The sequence below is a fragment of the Portunus trituberculatus genome, chromosome 48 (assembly GCF_017591435.1).
Source record: "Portunus trituberculatus isolate SZX2019 chromosome 48, ASM1759143v1, whole genome shotgun sequence".
NCBI lineage: Eukaryota > Metazoa > Arthropoda > Malacostraca > Decapoda > Portunidae > Portunus > Portunus trituberculatus.
The window spans coordinates 6,618,425-6,638,424 of NC_059302.1; the positions used below are offsets into that span (position 1 = coordinate 6,618,425).

At 42.7% G+C, this 20,000-nt stretch overlaps 1 long non-coding RNA gene across 1 annotated transcript in view; it reads left to right on the top strand.

Annotated features, from left to right (window-relative positions):
* Positions 1-20,000, top strand: part of LOC123498869 — a 77,099-nt gene that overhangs the window by 50,074 nt on the left and 7,025 nt on the right. The window contains exon 2 of the long non-coding RNA XR_006672816.1: positions 9,254-9,305. This is a non-coding gene — a long non-coding RNA (uncharacterized LOC123498869). The remainder of the gene's footprint in view (positions 1-9,253; positions 9,306-20,000) is intronic.

Sequence of the window (20,000 nt, forward strand, 5' to 3'; positions counted from 1 at the left end):
GTGCTACTAGATGGCCGTAGGCGGGGCGGCAACCTGGCGTGGAAAAGCTGTTTGAACTGAGAGGCTAAACTCCAGCCTAAGTGATTGTCTTGTAGTAAGAGAAGGTATCAACAGTGTGATCTCTTACTCTAGGGATGAAGGAGGAAATAAATTGATTCCATGTGACGTTCATAAAGATTTCCTAATGCCGCTATTTACACCAGTAAGATGAAGCATACAATTCTTCTATTCACTAAAGCATTTGCGCATTTACTTGTATAACTGCAAAGTCAAAAATGTCAAGTGTACACACTGCTAGCAATAGGATGCCACTCAACGAGATGAGAAACTTGACTAAGAACTAACACTGCCGGAGTTCCCTCCCCTCCTCCCCTTTCGGCATTTAACACCCCTCCCCCTCTCCTTGGTACCCAAGTACAATTTCTGCCGACCAAGGAGTGAGTTTAAACTTACCTTGAGATTGAGAACCAGTGACATTTAGCAAGTAAGGGTCAGCCCGCGCCACTCTCTCGACTCACTCCACCGTCCTCGCCGTCCAGATTTTCGCGATGAACAAAGCATTGCTCTCACTATTAACTTTCCCTTACTTACAATATCCTAACTAGATATACCAGAGACTATAAAACTTTAACATCATTCTCGTTTTTGTGAAATCAGTCGTGAAATGCGAAAAGAATATCAATGAATAAAATATAAATGTCTTCGAATAAGAGAACTGCTGTAACAAATTAGTATAAGTGCTAAAATGTTAAAATGGATAACGTTAGGAGTAGTGGCTGTCGTAGTGGTGATGGTGGTGGTGGTGGCGGTGGTGGTGGTACGAGGGGCGGCGGTGACCTTGGGGGAGATGGCATCCTTGTGGCGAAGGCGTTATGAGCGAGGTGGTTGGTTGTCACGTGGTGGTCGCAAGGCGGGCGACCTTTGTTGCTCGGACAGAGAGTTGCGTCGTACGTAGCTGCTGAAGCTTGCTCCTGCTGAAGACAGACAGACACCTCCACAGACAAACAGACAGACAGACAGAAACAGACAGACAGACAGATAGATGTCTAATACACACACACACACACACACACACACACACACACACACACACACACACACACACACACACACACACACACAACACAGACGGATGACTACTACACACACACACACACACACACACACACACACACACACACACACACACACACACACACACACACACACACACCTATATAGGCTACTTCGAAAACCATGAGGGGACAGCAGTAGCTCTAAACATTTTGGCAGTGATGACGCAGCCTACAAAGAGAAGAGAAGAGAGAGAGAGAGCAAGATGGGCGTGGAGAAAGTCATGGAGCTATTGACTACCTTGTTAACCACTAGTATGAGAAATTGCACTTTGGACTTAGTCAAGGGTGTGTTTAACGTGTATTAGAGACTTGCTAACTTAGACTCCGGCGACGTGTAGATGGATTACCTTTCGAAATACTTGCAGCCACACTACTACTAGTCTAGACATCCGAGGCAAGTGAGCGAGCTGGATGACGGTGATGGATATGACGAGGTGGTCAGTACGAGTTAATGCATACCAAATATATAAAGATAAGAACCTGCGAATCAGCTCCAGAAACATTACATCTCGCGCCTTGGTGTCACATAACCCTGCAGGAAGCTCCCGTCTGTCTCTTATGATCGATCGAATTTAACATTGGAAGTGTTTATTGCATAAACTGTACAACCTTCATATATTTTTAAGATATGCAGAAAATCTAACACTGCCTCCAGCATCTAATGTACACTCCTCAGGCAGAGTTGTTGGTGACCAGCGGTGCTCAGAAAGAGAAGTATGCAAATGCAGCTAAATTTGTGGGAGTCTATCCTAATGTATTTACTCCAGTTTGTTAACAATTCTCTGTAAGGCCATGGTCAGAGAGAGAGAGAGAGAGAGAGAGAGAGAGAGAGAGAGAGAGAGAGAGAGAGAGAGAGAGAGAGAGAGAGAGAGAGAGATAGTCGTATTATTTTTATATATGAGTGTGAGGTGTAAAGTGAAGGATGACATGTCCCTGTTTCTAATGGTCATGATGCTGACATTATTGTTGTGTGGTGTGCTTGTCCAATCTAGCGGCAGGATGTCCTTGGTGATGTGGTCAGGTAGCAGCAGCAGCAATAAGGGCATCGCCGAGGGTCGTGGAGGCTGCTGTGGCCCCAAAATTCTCGGACACTCAATCTCACACGTGACATTGCCGTCTTGGCGGCCTCGATCGAAACAGTCACCGTCTCTTTTTCTTTATTCACGGAGCCTCACGTTTCCCGTCATTATCGTGGGACTTATGGACGCATTAAGTAGTTTGGTTAGATACGGTCAATTATTTCTTTCCCCTTCCTAAGCAATGATGGATGCGCCAGGCGATTCCACCGGCAGTTCTCTATCCACAACCACACACAAGGGGCAAAAAAGGCTAACACTCTCTCAGTTTCTTATGGAATTATGGTTATCTACGATTTCCTCCTGGCGGCACTCCTTCCAATATTACGTGATAACTGAAATTGGAGGCGTTCATTAGGGTTCAGTTTACGACTTCTCAATCACGGTAATGGAGGATTGCCGGGCTCGTTCATCGCCCGGTAATGGTTGCCTGCTGCTCTAATGTCCCACCCCGCACGTAGATATTATTTCCCCTTCCCTCTGCCCAGCACGGAGTTGACACGAATTATATAAAACCCCTCCTGTCCTTCCCTTTTCTTCTTCAGCTCACCTTCTTTCCATAAGTCGTCTGAAATTTATCTGTTTTCCTTTCTTCTTACCATTCATCTGCATGCAGTGCTTATTGTTAATTCATTGCGTTCTTCATATTTTGTTCCTCTCGATAGAATAGTTTCATCCAATCTGAACTTCACGATATGCATCTCTAAGTAGAACAAAAGGACGAAGGAACAAAAATATAACCCTCACCTTGCCCATGCATCGCTCCCAACAAAGACCTAACTGGAGATTAGAATGACAGGCGAGGTGTTTTAAGGCAAACTACTCTGTCTTATCCTGACGGTAAGACCAATAAGGATTAAATCTCAAGGACTACTTCTTATTCGCTTCTACGTAATGACATTTGTTTACGTTCATCTGCACTTATTGCTTCGGTAAAATGAGAATAGAGTATCAATTATATAATCCCCAAACCAAGTGAAATGTTTTTATGAGCACTGCAAACGTCGAATACCTTAGCGCTGCATTTCTCACAAGAAGAAACAACGGACATGTAAAGCGAAACAAATTGCTTCCTGTTTGAAGATTATTATATTTATTGTATAAGATATGACAATTTGTGTTCTGGAATAGACACCACAAGATCCTTTTGCTTATCACAGTAAAAATGCAACCAGACAACAAGCCGTTCAGTGAAGAGTGACCGAGAAGATAACCTGCTTGAAAATAAATTAATCATTGCAAGGGATATAAATTTCATTGAATATACTTCCAAAAGCGTGTTGGATGCGTTGGAAATTAGTAGCATGATTTAAGACACTGGAATTGTTCGAATGGTTTGACGTATTTGAAGGCATGCAGCTGGGGTTATAGATATCAAGCGAATACTTTCATTTGAAGCTCGACAACTAGCTATACTACTTGACACATCGGAAGTGACACCTAATTGACGTCAATCAGAATCGACCCAGATGTTTCTTTAATAGCTATGATATACAATAAAACAAAACAGTGTGGTACAAGAGTGCAGTGCGAGAAAGCAAAAAGAACAATCACTTCCTCCGTCATTATCTGTCCGTATGAGGCGCTCGCTAATTTGTAAAGCCTAAAAACCTGTTTGCAACGTTCCTATGTGTGAGGCTAGGAGGATGGAAGTGCGGGTGGCAGGGAGGTGAAGGAGGGGGAGGCTGCATAGTGAATGGAGCATTGGATATGTGTGGTCATGGTTCCGTATATCCGGATCTGTATAATTTCCTCTGTCTGTCTGTTTGTTTCCTAGTTTGCCTGTTTTTGCAATAGTCTCTCTCTCTCTCTCTCTCTCTCTCTCTCTCTCTCTCTCTCTCTCTCTCTCTCTCTCTCTCTCTCTCTCTCTCTCTCTCTCTCTCTCTCTCTCTCTCTCTCTCTCTCTCTCTCTCTCTCTCTCTCTCTCTCTCTCTCTCTCTCTCTCTCTCTCTCTCTCTCTCTCTCTCTCTCTCTCTCTCTCTCTCTCTCTCTCTCTCTCTCTCTCTCTCTCTCTCTCTCTCTCTCTCTCTCTCTCTCTCTCTCTCTCTCTCTCTCTCTCTCTCTCTCTCTCTCTCTCTCTCTCTCTCTCTCTCTCTCTCTCTCTCTCTCTCTCTCTCTCTCTCTCTCTCTCTCTCTCTCTCTCTCTCTCTCTCTCTCTCTCTCTCTCTCTCTCTCTCTCTCTCTCTCTCTCTCTCTCTCTCTCTCTCTCTCTCTCTCTCTCTCTCTCTCTCTCTCTCTCTCTCTCTCTCTCTCTCTCTCTCTCTCTCTCTCTCTCTCTCTCTCTCTCTCTCTCTCTCTCTCTCTCTCTCTCTCTCTCTCTCTCTCTCTCTCTCTCTCTCTCTCTCTCTCTCTCTCTCTCTCTCTCTCTCTCTCTCTCTCTCTCTCTCTCTCTCTCTCTCTCTCTCTCTCTCTCTCTCTCTCTCTCTCTCTCTCTCTCTCTCTCTCTCTCTCTCTCTCTCTCTCTCTCTCTCTCTCTCTCTCTCTCTCTCTCTCTCTCTCTCTCTCTCTCTCTCTCCCAGCAAAACATATAAATTACAAGCCTCATCACTCTGTCATCGTTATCTACACACCACGGGCTACATAGGCCCATATTAGTATGGACTGCACAGCCCATGCACACTTCACCACGCAATAGAATATGAACACACACACACACACACACACACACACACACACACACACACACACACACACACACACACACTCACAGGGCATTGCTAAAATCGGAACACGACTCCCAGAGCTTGAGAACCGTCACCTGTATTCCATTTAACTGCGTCCCCTCGCCTCGCCTCGCCTCGCCCTCCTTCCTGGCGCGTCCCTGGAACAGCTTAGCGGTCGTCCTTCCTTTAGTCTTCCCTCCCAGCAAGCACTAGCTCAGTGGACAGTGCCAGCAGACACCAGACGCTACCACGACGCTTGGACAGACCTAGATGTGGTTCGCCTTGACTGTAAGGGTGAAAATTAAAGGTGCAGGAGTTCTGCTGCTATGTAGGTCAAAGATAAAAGGGAAACCTCTGTTGTAGGCAATAGTTGGTGTTTACAGGATTTATTTTATGTCTTTGTTAGTCGAGCTGTCCTCCGGGTCTACTGGGTTTGCTCATCCGTCGTAGCGTCACCAGAAACATCAGTTGAGTGGGTGTCGGTGTGGCGTTGTGTGGCGTTGTGTGAATAAACCAGCTGGCCTCAGATGGAGTGACTGAGGAAGCCGTCCCAACAGGGTGTGGCCGCATGCAAATTGTTTGTAATTACCTGATGAATCACCCTGATAACCATGTTTACTTGCTTATGTTCCTTGTTTTTCCTTCTATATATTTACTTTTATCGTGTCCGAGGTTTTCCTTGTCTTCTGTTTTCGTGCCACGTATCATAATTCCTGTGCCCGAGTGTCTGCACTTAATGTCACCGTCAACACTTACCATGCTTGTGTCATGATGAACACGCTCACCATCATTGTTCGTGTTTTTATTATATCCTTCTCTCTCAGCCCAAGACATATACATAAACAAACAAACACAAACACGTATCTTAATTTTCTTTGTACTTCCCCTTCTTCTTTCTTCTTTTCTTTCTTCTCTTCCTGAGTATTTTTTTTACCTGTGTGTGTGTGTGTGTGTGTGTGTGTGTGTGTGTGTGTGTGTGTGTGTGTGTGTGTGTGTGTGTGTGTGTGTGTGTGTGTGACTTAGAAATTATAAAGATATTGACAATATTAAATTTTTCCTATAATTCTTGCATTATTATTTGTCATCATTTTCTCATGTTATGCTAATTCTCTCTCTCTCTCTTTTGCAAGGAACTACAAGAAAGGTGTCTGTAACAAAATTTCCAAGACCTAATCTCATTCAAACAATACTGATGACCATGAATAGCAAAAAGTACCGAAATATGAGATGGATGATAATGGTGAAATGTTAAGAATCTCCACGGTCATCGACAGTCTGGCCTTAGACACAGTATAATTACAGAAATCATCCTAAACTTTTATCATATATACTTTTATTTTTTTCTTTTATAAGATTGTTCAGGAGCCTTGTGCTCTACATATACTTCTGTGAGGTGACATCTTATTTATAGATGTTATCTTTCAAATTTATGCTCGTAAATGTTTTTTGCATCAGTTTATTGTGGATTCTTGCGCTTCCTAAACTGCACTATAACTTTATCATTTACTCATGTTCACTTGAGGTAAATGCATTATACACATTTGCCAAGAATCATCTTGCTTGAATATTTATTAATATTTTCATAAATTCGTTAGAGATTTTCTTTACATACCTTTCTTAGTACTTTTTTCACACATCTTTTCCAGGAAATTTGTTCGTCTATACTACATCATTGTCGTACCTGTTTAATTCTTGAGCTTCTTCCGTGTCTGTGTGCTCCAGAAATGTTCGTATTTATCTCTATAAAAAGCCTGTTTGACAGCTTTCCTGTTTATCTTTCTTGTCTATCCATCTCCCTTTGCATGTCTGTGTTTACTCGTCTGTGTGTTCTTCTATCTGTCTTACCGTTCTAAGAAACACTGTTTATTTCCTTGTATGTCAGTTTGCCTCTTCAATATTCAAAATAATTTATGAGTATGTTTGTCTGCATCTCTACCTTTCTATTTGTTTCTTTAAGGCTTATTTTTCTAAATAGTTCTCTTTTTAATCCCAAAGAAATCCCAAAATTGATGAAACATTAACAATGTCACTGGAATATTCCTGATATCTTGGCATTGTGTTGTCGAATGGGAGCAAAAATTTAGTGTCCCTCGACAATGCTGAAAACACGCATTAAAAAAGCTCGCGGTGAGATGAGTAGTACAAGATAGCTGCGTGCATAAATAATGTCCTTTAGAAATGGGTTCACAGTGACAACGGGACGGCAGTATATAAGCTTCCCGTGACAAGCAACGGCCCCCTTCCTCCCCTCTCTCTCTCTCTCTCTCTCTCTCTCTCTCTCTCTCTCTCTCTCTCTCTCTCTCTCTCTCTCTCTCTCTCTCTCTCTCTCTCTCTCTCTCTCTCTCTCTCTCTCTCTCTCTCCTCTCTCTCTCTCTCTCCTCTCTATATTATTGTCTTCTTGATCGGGACGGTGAGGAATTCGTACCCCAAACTCAACCTCCCCACAGATACACACGTCCTCCAATTCCTACTTGTTAGTTTTTTCCATTTTCCTTGTTCTCTCTCCTGTATGATTCCATTTTTCATCTGTTTCTGTCTGTCTGTCTGTATTATATGCTTATGTATCTATCTGTATGAATTTTCTCTCTCTCTCTCTCTCTCTCTCTCTCTCTCTCTCTCTCTCTCTCTCTCTCTCTCTCTCTCTCTCTCTCTCTCTCTCTCTCTCTCTCTCTCTCTCTCTCTCTCTCTCTCTCTCTCTCTCTCTCTCTCTCTCTCTCTCTCTCTCTCTCTCTCTCTCTCTCTCTCTCTCTCTCTCTCTCTCTCTGATACGTACAAGTTTCTATTAAAATCTACGTTATATATTCGTTGGGATTTTTTTTTTTTTCAGGACAATGCTACCGATTGACCTTGCGCTTTCTTCACTGGCATTTTCATAATTGTATTCGATGGAGTGGTTTATTTACGATATCTCTTAGATATTCGTAATATACCCTCTGTCAAGTATCTCTGTCAGTTTTATCTCCAGATCTCCGGCTTTAATCATAATAGACAAAGCAATCTAGCCTGAGTAAATGTTATAAAACGAGAAGGAAGCAGCTGACGATGATGTTATGTTGATAAATGTCGTGAAGGATACATGAAGATTCACAGCAGGTTATGTCATTTATTTTTCTCGATGTTTACATCAGGAAAAGCTCCATAAATCGTTCCTCAATGCTTTATTAATGCCATTACATGAGAAATGAGTCCAAAATACTATCGGTACATATTATATTTTCAAGTTAGGTAATGTATGTAGGTTTTCAACGTGAAATGTTTGGTGATTTCAGTGATGTGAATTTTGCAGTTGGTGTAGGAATGAAAAGCAACAAATAGAATAGTCACGCTACTACACAAAGAAGTGTCATCATTTTTCACGAATGAACTTTTTTGAGGTTGGTTACCAGAACACTTTGTAACATACTGAAAAAATATATTATTAAAACGAAATGACACGCTATATATATTGGTGAACTTTACAGTACAATGACATGTTATTTGAGTATACTATCTATGTAATGCTTACGATAATGTAGGCATAGCAATCCCATATTGCTTTATAGTAACACGTGCGATTTAAAAGTTAGATAATGGAATTTTCATGCATGTTCTTGTCCTTGGGTTTACTCATTGCAACTAAAGGTTTATCAGCTACCTATTAATTACAGACAATTCGTGTAGAATTACACTAATTTCAATCTAAATATTCTAAATCACTTAATGTCAAAATCATTTGAGCATCAATTGTCCGGAACTAATATCGAAATGAGGCGAGTTCAGGATGTCGTTTATCACAACAAAAAGTGAATGTGTAGCGCAGAGAGACTTATAATTTGCGGACTGCATTTGGGAACTCGCGTCTGAGCCATCAGTCACGCCAGGTGCAGTTTCCCAATTAAAGTCTGTAATGTTGGCCTTCACCTGCTTCCCCCAGGTACATCTCGTTAACCGCGGAGTTGGTGAGCGTCGCGCGGCATAACCTGGCCGTGGAGCAAGGCACAGGAATGGTGTACAGGCACACATAGGCGCACGACAGCAGGGGAGCGGATGAGAATGAGTTCCTAATTTAGTATTCCGCTCATGCACATTGGTCTGAGGGGGAACGCTGCCTAAACAAGGTAATTCAGTAATTTAAAGCCTTCAGGTGCACTTTTACGCTAAGGAAAGTGGTTTAACGATAGCTACCTCGACACAGCGAGAGAAGGGTAGTGAATCTGGGACGCGCTACCCTTGTTGACTAATAGCAAGCTGGCTGGCTAACTGACGGCGCCATGTCTGTCAGCCATGTCAGCCATAAAGACTTGTCTGCGATGTTGACAGTAGTGGTTCGTAATGTATTACGGTGACACAAAGGTAACAAGTTATTCTGCAACTGTTTCTGTCCGGGAGGAAGTTATCGCCACGTGTTCTCTCTCTGCAGGCAGCTCGGAGTGTGGCAGGGAGGACGGGACGAGGCGCACTGGCTGCTAATAGTAAGTGGAACATGAAGGAATTTTTCATTTCTTCCTCTCTTAACTCAGAGTTGGAGAATTCAGAGGTTTTACTTTTACTTTTTTTTCTTACCTCTCCCTTTCTCTTACTTCTTCCTCAGCTGCCTCCCTTCAATTTCCCGTGTCCGATAAGTGTCAATTATACAGCGATACGTCCAGGCGTGACTCATACCTTTAGTGTAACGACAGGCGCGGTGGAAAGAAATTAATAACCTTTAAATCTGTCACATAATTAACATCACGACAGACATTCAGATACTAAACTCCTCCTTGAACACAAACCGTCACTAACGCACCTCGAAAATAGTAGAAAAACATGGGTATGCAGAAGTAAGCCAAAAGGAAAAGTTCGTGCCATTCAGAAAGTCTCTCGCACCTTGTGGCTAAGATGTTTGACACTAGCACTGGGCCAGCTCGTCGTCACTCGTGTAAATGCGAGCTGGGAATGGCGGTGAGAGGATCAAGTTGGGTTAAAATTAGCCTGACTGTCGTGGGTGAATGGGTTCTGGCCTGCTACACCACTTTCTGTGTGTGTGTGTGTGTGTGTGTGTGTGTGTGTGTGTGTGTGTGTGTGTGTGTGTGTGTGTGTGTGTGACCACTCTTAAGTCTACATATATGAATGCTAAAATTGTTTTCATTGTTCGTTGAAGTATTCTGATTTTTCTATGAAACGGACACCGGTATTATTTTTCTTTGGTTAAAGATCTTAGAAGACAAGATGTATCGCAGTTATTCTTTATTTATAGGCTTCTTGTGTACTTTGACTTGTCCATACTATTATTAGTACAATGAATACTTATGTATTTATGTACTTACTTCCTTAAAAGAGTACGTATGCACACTTATAAACTATCCATCCATGAAAACTCGCAATGCATCACAACTTATGCTATATATAAATATTCATAACTGTCAAGGTTTAATTATTTCATTCTACATTCTTTTATTTTACTAACACCACAATAGTTAGTTAATATTCTGCTGCATTTTAAGGCATCAGTCGCAAAGTATTGAATGGCCAAGCAGGATACCACAACGAGTTGTCAACTAGTCATCTAGAGGCGAGGCAGAGGTGAGAAGATAGAAGGGAGGAAATGCGCTCCGGTCAGAATAATGTCGGTCATTTTGGGTAATAGTAGATTAGAGTGACACACGACGCCGTTTCTTAAGATACACACTGAATGTGAGCAGAATGAATCCAATCAGAAGACCCCGTAAAATCTGGCGCAGGGATGTGATTAAACACAGACTTACCAGGAAAGTGTAATGGAGTAGGCGGAGGAAGGGAAGGGAAAATATTAATGCGATATTGAAGGATATGTTTAAGTAGACAGAAGATCTATGGAAACGTGAAAAACAGACAGAGATAGAGTTGAAATGATTCTTACCAGGAATCAAGAAGATTATAATAATAAGTAGATTAAATAAATAAACTGAAATAAATATACAGCCACGATACATGTTTTTGAGTAGTTTCTACAGTACTATGAACTTCCTTTTAACATTGCAATATAATTGCATACACACTGATATTTTCAATTTATGATTGTTCACAAAGCTTTCTCACAACATAATATGGTCTTGGAGGTTGCGTCTTTATTACCTTTTGGCTATTGTCGTGCAGGAATCTGCCCTGTATAGTCGTGTCTTGAAGCGTCCTTTGCTGAATACTGATGGAAAATCAGGAGTCTCTTCGAACAAATTGTCAGTTTTTTTCTCAATGAGGAAATCTTTCTCGTAAAATCTAAGTAATGAAATTGTCCATAATGGCAGCTTTGTGTTGTTGAGAGCAGAAAAAATATCAAGACTTATGTATACAAACTTTATTTAGTATTAACTTTGAATGTTCATTACCACGTTATCTCTTCGTAGGCATGGCTAATTCTTAGTAAATATTATTTTGCGAGAATATTCTTCACACGAGTGCACGTAATTTCCATCTATTTTCCTGTGTAAGCGTCATCGCCACTAATTACAAATTTACGAATAAATAACATTGGTAATTAACCTTTACTTCATAATATCGTTGACCTTCCATAACCACCATGCATCTTCCGTATCTTTGGCAGCACCACCAGTCTTTACTTAACACTATCTTGACCCTGAGAGCAACACAACCCTCATTTCTACCACTTTGCTACTATTATCACCTGCAAGATCAGAACTGTCACTCTAATTGACGATCAGACTCTCCCTCTACGCCACCCTCGCCACCGCCACCGCTGCCGCCAACTCGCCAGAGATGAGAGGCCGGGAGAGGGAGGGAGGGGCTCGGTGGAGAGTGAGCGTACCCAACTCTGATATATGAGCAATAACGAGACCGCAGACACATATTTCAGGGTTCCGCAGGCGTCTGTATGGGCTCCCTCGCCGTTTGGGACGTGTTCCATAATGATACGCTCAGTGTCGTCCCCCCGGAGGAGAAAAGGGAGGCTACGTTATTGATGAAACACTGGACCTCCGGTGAGGGTGAGAAATTGTATCTATTTCCTCGTCCGTGTCGCTGGCAGGTGCAGGCGCGCCCTCCCCGTAATTAGCACCAGAATGTATGTTTTTCATCTCTCACGGCCGCCGAAAATCCACACCGTTTAGGGAGCCGCCGTTCTAAGTAGACCGAGGGTACACACACACACACATCAGGTTAACCCTACACACCAGTCCACTTCACACACACACACACACACACACACACACACACACACACACACACACACACACACACACACACACACACACACACAAGTACACTGGATGGCATGCGTTCCGGTACGAAAGCGAACGTACGGTACACACTCCAAGCTCGAGGTGTCGTCACTCTTGATGGTATACTGAGAGGGGCTTGCACGTGCCCGACTGTGACGATAATACTTACACTGCCGCTGCAAACGTATATTTATGTATGTGTTTCGTATCTGAATATGGGAACTTCTTGATTGTAAGTGCCGCCAAATGAGAATAAAGTTGTCACCAGTGACAGTTCTTAATTGGTTTAATTACCACCGCGGGTCAGTGAGAAGGAAAGGAGTTAGGTCATTCCGTTCTGTCGAGACTCAGCGTTATCTAAGTGGCGGTAGAATTTATGGGACTTTACCCGTTATCTGTTCTTTGGTTCTGTTGATTATCATGCAGCTAGAGTTCAAGTGCTGGACAGTGAAGGCACGGAAAAGTGAGGGCGTATCTGGAGATAATGAAACACTGCCGTAAGACCTTTTTCGTTTGTTATCTTTATGTCCCTTACTTTGATTGAAATGAAATGCGTGAAAAGGACCCTTCATATTTTCTTCTTAAATTTCATCTCTTGGTCAGAAAATTGTTGCATTCCGGGCATTGAATGGACTCCAGACTTGTTTCTAACTACGAATAAAACCGTCCCTCTGCACCCAACGGCGAATAAATAGTCCGCTGTTGGTTGAAAGATACGACCCGCCTTTTGACTGGAGGGCGGCTCCTCACCTCACTGGTTACGTGGCCTCCTGTAAGACGGGTAACCTGCATGTACCTTAGGGTGTGAGCAGGTGTTGGGTGCTGTGAGGGCCCGTCATTAGGAACTGATGCACGCAATTGGGTTCGTTTTGAAGTAGAGTGAATCGGTCAAAATAAAATTGATCTTAGTTCCTCCCTTCCATTTTAACCTTTCCTTACTCAGTAGCCATTATTCAGAGCAACAACTGTCTCATATACCGCACTGCTTATTCGCTTTCACATTCTCATTCTCGTTTCACCATACCTCTTTTACATGCTTGTAAGTTTTCTAGATTGTATTCATTGCATCACAACTCCAGTTTCCCTCCCACCTTCCATCCTTACGTACGCATATACCTGTCCACCCTCCACCTTCCGTTTACCATCACCGCACGTCATTGCCTTCGAATAATCACTCTGGATGTTTTGGTAATATTCCCTTTGTCTGTGTTGGTGTTTCTGAGGTATATGTACCATTTCCTGTGCCATGAAAGGTTTGTCTGTCCTTGTTTTCTCATTCAGCACTTTATTTGCACTCCTCAGTAAGCCACTCTCCATCGCCTCCTTCCTTCTGTCAAATATGAACAAAACTCCACGATCGTGTACTTGCAAGCCGTCTTCCAGAAATCTACACAATCATCAACCTCGGCAGCACCATTACATATTAGGTTCCTCAAAATGTTGGGGCCCGCGAGACGATAACGACCACAAAAGACCGGGTATTTCTCGTTGGTGCTGCTTGCCGCTATGTTTATCCAGCGTGAATATACAAGCCAGGACCGTTTCGCCTTGACGTACTGGGACACACATGGGCTACCGCAAACCTGAACGCCTCACCGTCCTTGGTAGATGCAAGAGGCGTTTCCGATTAATACCAAAAAAATACAAGAATAGGAGACTTCGTAAAATTCTTGTTGTGTAATTCGTGAGATATCTTATTATTTTACACATAGGAAGATCTGTACTACATTTTCTCTTCTCTAGATATGTGTTAAGTAGGTTTTCGTGTCATTATTTAATCGTTTACGCTCAAGGGGGTCTTTCCTTCCTGTACTTCACACCCTGTAAAAGACGCATGATTCTGTCGTCTAATGTACATGCTGGCTTCAGTAATTCAACTGCAGCAATCATGACACAATAGTCGCGGCCCCAACATCCGGCGGCAGGATGTCTGCAGAATCTTGACTAGGAACTGGTACTTGTAATAAACATTTTCTGCACTTTTTTTTTCCTCTTTTGACTGGCGGGTGTTGGAACTTAGAAATCAGGATATGCTTATAATTTCTTGTAGCAGTAAATACAAAATAGACGATAGTTCCTCTTCAAAACCTGAAGTTGGCGCGCATTAACAGATACGCTGCCTGATAGTTTGAGTCTGTTAAAAGTGATATTCCTTAGTATTCCGTTTTGTTTGACCGTCTAAGAAGTTTGCCGTGTCAAAGTTAAATTTCTAGTTTCTTTCATATTTGAGGTTTTTTAGATACCCAGATTTTATTCTTATTTGTTTTATTTATCTGTTTATTTTTTACCTTGACAATTTAAAGAAATTTGTTTACAAGCTCTTCGTTTGAATTAAGTATATTAGGTGAAGATGGTTTCATTTGATTAATCTGCATCTGACAAAGACTGATGAACGAATGAAGGTTGCAGATACTGAGCGTACTTCTTATAATGTGCAAAAATTTCTGTGACTACTTCAAAATATAAACTTTTCTTAATTTTACAATCTCTCTCTCTCTCTCTCTCTCTCTCTCTCTCTCTCTCTCTCTCTCTCTCTCTCTCTCTCTCTCTCTCTCTCTCTCTCTCTCTCTCTCTCTCTCTCTCTCTCTCTCTCTCTCTCTCTCTCTCTCTCTCTCTCTCTCTCTCTCTCTCTCTCTTTCCGTCTACGGGTGATTACAACCATGTACTGCGAAAATTACTTGTCATGCTCATAAAAGTCCCGCCAATTGAAATATGTCACTGCACCTGTCAGGGAAAATGAAGTACGTGACCAGTTAGCTTCAACTTAAGATCGGCTATGATCCAAGAAATGAAGGAAGACGAGTTAGGAAGAATAGGATAAATAGAAGAGTTGTACAGATTCAAGGTTTTATGGAATTACACTGATTCTTTCTGATAAATATAAATTGAATACATTGCAGATTTTAAATGAAAACAGCAGGAAAGGAAACACTGTAATGATTGATAAAGCCAAGGTGTGTGTGTGTGTGTGTGTGTGTGTGTGTGTGTGTGTGTGTGTGTGTGTGTGTGTGTGTGTGTGTGTGTGTGTGTGTGTGTGTGTGTGTGTGTGTGTGTGTGTATGTATGTATGTATGATCTTGAATTTTATTTTATTCAGAAGGCGTTGTATAAGATCATGATCATGTATTAATGAAGTATTGAATTATTGCCTGAAAAGTATACATTTATCTGTTTGTTATCCTCGAGTTGTGACGATTCTCTATTCCTTTGGTCTCCCTCTTACGTGTTCCTACGTACACAGTAATTGGAGGTTACTTTTGTTATTGAGGCCAAATCAAACTTGTAACACAAACGCTTTACAAGAAATGTTTTGATCTTACCTCATGCAGTCACGAGACAATTATATTTTCTTTCATACTCGATCATTTTCTTATCGCGCATTGCTCGGAAATTTATTATCATCGTTATTGTCTTTGAAATTCCGGCATTATATTCGTCTGTTTTCTGGCACCTGGTAATTCTGCTGTAACTGCTCTGGATGGCGGCGCTTCAGCAACGAACAAAAATAGTCAACTCGTTAGTTGTGACGCGCTGTTGTTAGATGAAGAAAGTATAATATAGAAGAAAGACTTAAAATTCTAAGTATCCTGCGAGATGACAATTTATTATTTGATTCGCAGCCTTCACTCCCTTTTTTTCTGATATCTAAGTACTTAACCCAGCTCCCCGCACACACACACACACACACACACACACACACACACACACACACACACACACACACACACACACACACACACACACACACACACACACACACACACACACACACACACACACACACACCGCGTAGTGTAGTGGTTAGCACGCTTGACTCACAATCGAGAAGGCCTGGTTCGAGTCCCGGCGCGGCGAGGCAAATGGGCAAGCCTCTTAATGTGTGGCCTCTGTTCACCTAGCAGTAAATAGGTACGGGATGTAACTCGAGGAGTTGTGGCCTCGCTTTCCCGGTGTGTGGAGTGTGTTGTGGTCTCAGTCCTACCCGAAGATCGGTCTATGAGCTCTGAGCTCGCTCCGTAATGGGGAAGACTGGCTGGGTGACCAGCAGACGACCGAGGTGAATTACACACACACACACACACACACACACACACACACACACACACACACACACACACACACACACCACACACACACACACACACACACACACACACACACACACACACACACACACACACACACACACACACACACCTTGTTGCCAATTTTGAATAGGTTTTTGTAGCAGTCAGACAAAAAGGGACTATAGTATGTAGCTGCCGCAGCATGAAAATTGATTTAATTCATGTTCCATGACTTAAATCAAGTAATATTTCCGTTCTGCGGCAAGAGACCAGCAGCCGAAAATTCACCCACTGTCTTTCATGGGCGGCCGCTCATCTAGCCCGCGGGAGTGCTGGCTCGACCTGTTAGAGTGGCTTACGGCAGCCCCGGAACCTGCTTTATGCTTTGCTGAGTATTTCGTCATTGCATGACAGTCGTTCATTAGATATAATTCTCATCCTTCTTACCAAGTTACATAATGAGTGATCACCAAGATTGCGATAAAAATGTCTGGTCATCAAACCGTGTCATGACAGCCACGTTTCAGTGACGTTCACGATAAGTTATATTATTTATTAGAGGTGAGGCCGAACTACTTTCACTAATGGTCCACGGCTTGTGCGCGATGCTCCCTGGGCATAATGAGAACGTAGGTGGTCCAGTGAGGCTCATGGGTTTGACCACATCGCCAAAGGTCGTACTAGATCTCATTGTTTTCCGATCCGTTAGCAAGAAATAACCCATTCGTTATGCTGCTATTCATGTGTACTTGGCGTGGCCTAGAGGGAATGTTTGTTGCACGAACGTGCGCGCTCGAACACACACACACACACACACACACACACACACACACACACACGGTAGCTCAGTGGTTAGAGCGCTGGCTTCACAAGCCAGATGACCGGGGTTCGATTCCCCGGCCGGGTGGAGATATTTGGGTGTGTACCTTTTCACCTAGCAGTGAGTAGGTACGGGATGTAAATCGAGGAGTTGCGACCTTGTTGTCCCGGTGTGTGGTGTGTGCTTGGTCTCAGGCCTATCCGAAGATCGGAAACAATGAGCTCTGAGCTCGTTCCGTAGGGTAACGTCTGGCTGTCTCGTCAGAGACTGCAGCAGATCAAACAGTGAATTACACACACACACACACACACACACACACACACACACACACACACACACACACACACACACACACACACACATTAAAAGACAACATTGAGTGTAGTGAGTCGGGGAGAAGACTTGTGGGGTGGCCAAGACAACAGTCACAGCGTCTTTAGTGTGGCCAGTGACACATCAGCTTGGTGTATTGATATAATTCGGCTGGATTTTCTTGGATAAACTTAACTGGTTTCGGACAGAGTTGGCCTGAGGTCTTCCTCGTAAATCGGGTCATGTGAGTGCTGTCGAGTTTTTCTGGGTGTGTCGTTGTCGTAATTTTGGGCGGATGAGGGTAGCTGTGGTTGGTGACGAGGCGGCCACACCTCGTCACCGGCCAAGCACAATGGCCATAATCTACCTAAATTAAGAGCCAGAGTGAGTCAGGACTGAAAAAAGCCCCGCTACTGGATGAGGCACTCCGGGAGTCCTTTGTCATATATTTTTTTCTTCAAAATCAATTATGGAGAGGTTGGAGAGCCGCTTTTATTTTCTTAATAGCAAATAGCGACGAAACAGCTTCCAGGTTAGCCAGTAATATATCACCGCGATACGACACGTGATGAATGCTGCGTCACCTGATGGAGGAGGCAGCAGTGTCTGTAGTGCTGCTTAATACTTGTCAGGATCCTGCAGACCTCGTGCATCAAACCGGCACCTGTGGCTCTTTACCCTGACAAGTTTGATTGCCAGCTTATTTTAGTGCTGACGAAGCAATGGAAGGGTGGTGAGGAAACATGGTGTCTCTGACAAGAGAGGGCCGAGGAGGCAAATTGTTGTTGGTTTGAGGACGATTAATGAAGCGACATAAGATTTTTTGGAACAGTGTGTGTGTGTGTGTGTGTGTGTGTGTGTGTGTGTGTGTGTGTGTGTGTGTGTGTGTGTGTGTGTGTGTGTTTCACTGTTTGATCTGCTGCAGTCTCTGATGAGACAGCCAGACGTTACCCTACGGAACGAGCTCAGAGCTCATTATTTCCGATCTTCGGATAGGCCTGAGATCAGGCACACACCACACACCGGGACAATAAGGTCACAACTCCTCGATTTACATCCCGTACCTACTCACTGCTAGGTGAACAGGGGCTACACGTGAAAGGAGACACACCCAAATATCTCCACCCGGCCGGGTAATCGAACCCCGGTCCTCTGGCTTGTGAAGCCAGCGCTCTAACCACTGAGCTACCGGGCTGTGTGTGTGTGTGTGTGTGTGTGTGTGTGTGTGTGTGTGTGTGTGTGTGTTATAGTTTTTTTTTTCTTATTTTTACGGTAAGGCCTATAGCGCCTGTAGGCACACTTGAAGAGTGTATGGGAAGCGCTGTTCAGTTTCCGCCCATTATAGCCAATTTTATTTATAGTTTGCCCATATATATATATATATATATATATATATATATATATATATATATATATATATATATATATATATATATATATATATATATATATATATATATATATATATATATATATATATATATATATATATATATATATATATAAATAAGTACACTGAATGCCCCGTTCATATCATAGATAATTTTCCTAGTTTACCTCCGAAGGCAGAATTAAAATAAAAAATATATTTTCTCTTATGAAACGACATTTTTTCGTCATCAGTTTTATGTTTAAGACACAAGTGCCACGTACGCGAACCAGCAACAGAGATAACCCATGCTGGAGGTGTGCGTAGTCACACCCTGATTCTACTTTTTATGCCACATCCAGATAAGGCAAGGGAGAAATACTTGTATCTTCTCAGTTCCGTCAGCACCTCTCTCGGCCGCCATCATTCCGGAGTGCGCGACTGGATGCCCGGGATGCAGTGGCTCTTATCCTCGGCCGGAATCAGAATCCTGTGGCTGTGCCTTTTCCTTATTAGGATTTTCCCTCTTTACATTTCGTTTTTTACACGACTGGTGCGGCCTGGGCGTAGGGTTTGTGAACAAAAGAAGAGAGCTCGCTCTCGGGAGGCGGGCATCTCATGGTACGTTCTGCATCACTTGGCCGCCAGTAGGAAGGGAGTGTCCAAGCCTCCTCGTGTACCCTTGGTTCACAGTACATCCGCCTTGGACGGATAAGTGCAACGGCAGCAGGTCCTCCCACCTCATTAGGACTTTGTACCGAGCTCCTTGTGACTCCTTATGGAAGTTTAGTTCATTCATTATTATATCAAATGATTTAGAAACAAGTTTTTTTATTTACGTTTGTCTTGTGAATTCAGGTTATGTGCTGTCAGTTTATATGATTGTTGTTGTTGTTGTTGTTGTTGTTGTTGTTGTTGTTGTTGCTGTTGTTTTTTATTTGTACAATGCTCAGTAAACAGTCAAATTCAGTATTCTCACATTGAAGCCCACGTGTCCACAATGTGAGAGTTCAGGATCATTCATAGAGTTGACCTCAGGCACACATATTTTTATACTTCCCGTCCCCCATATATGTGTATGTACGTACGTATGTGCCTGTCAGCTCTCCTCAATGGGCAACATGTTATGCACAGGAAATTCAGGAGTTAATGCGGTGCTCTGTCATATTATCGGCAAAATACGACAGGATGTTGTCCTTTTATGGTTTGTGCTGGCACTCCGCGATATTTGTAGGGGAAAGTATGAATGGAATAAGCAAACATTGAATGAATTTTTTTCTTACAACGGAACCTACTTTTTGTGTGTTCAGTGATATACAAGTTTGCACCAACGTAATTACAAAAAGAAGGAAAAAAAAAACGGTAAATGAAGTGTATTTGAAAGAGAAACCCAAAAAATTCAAACAC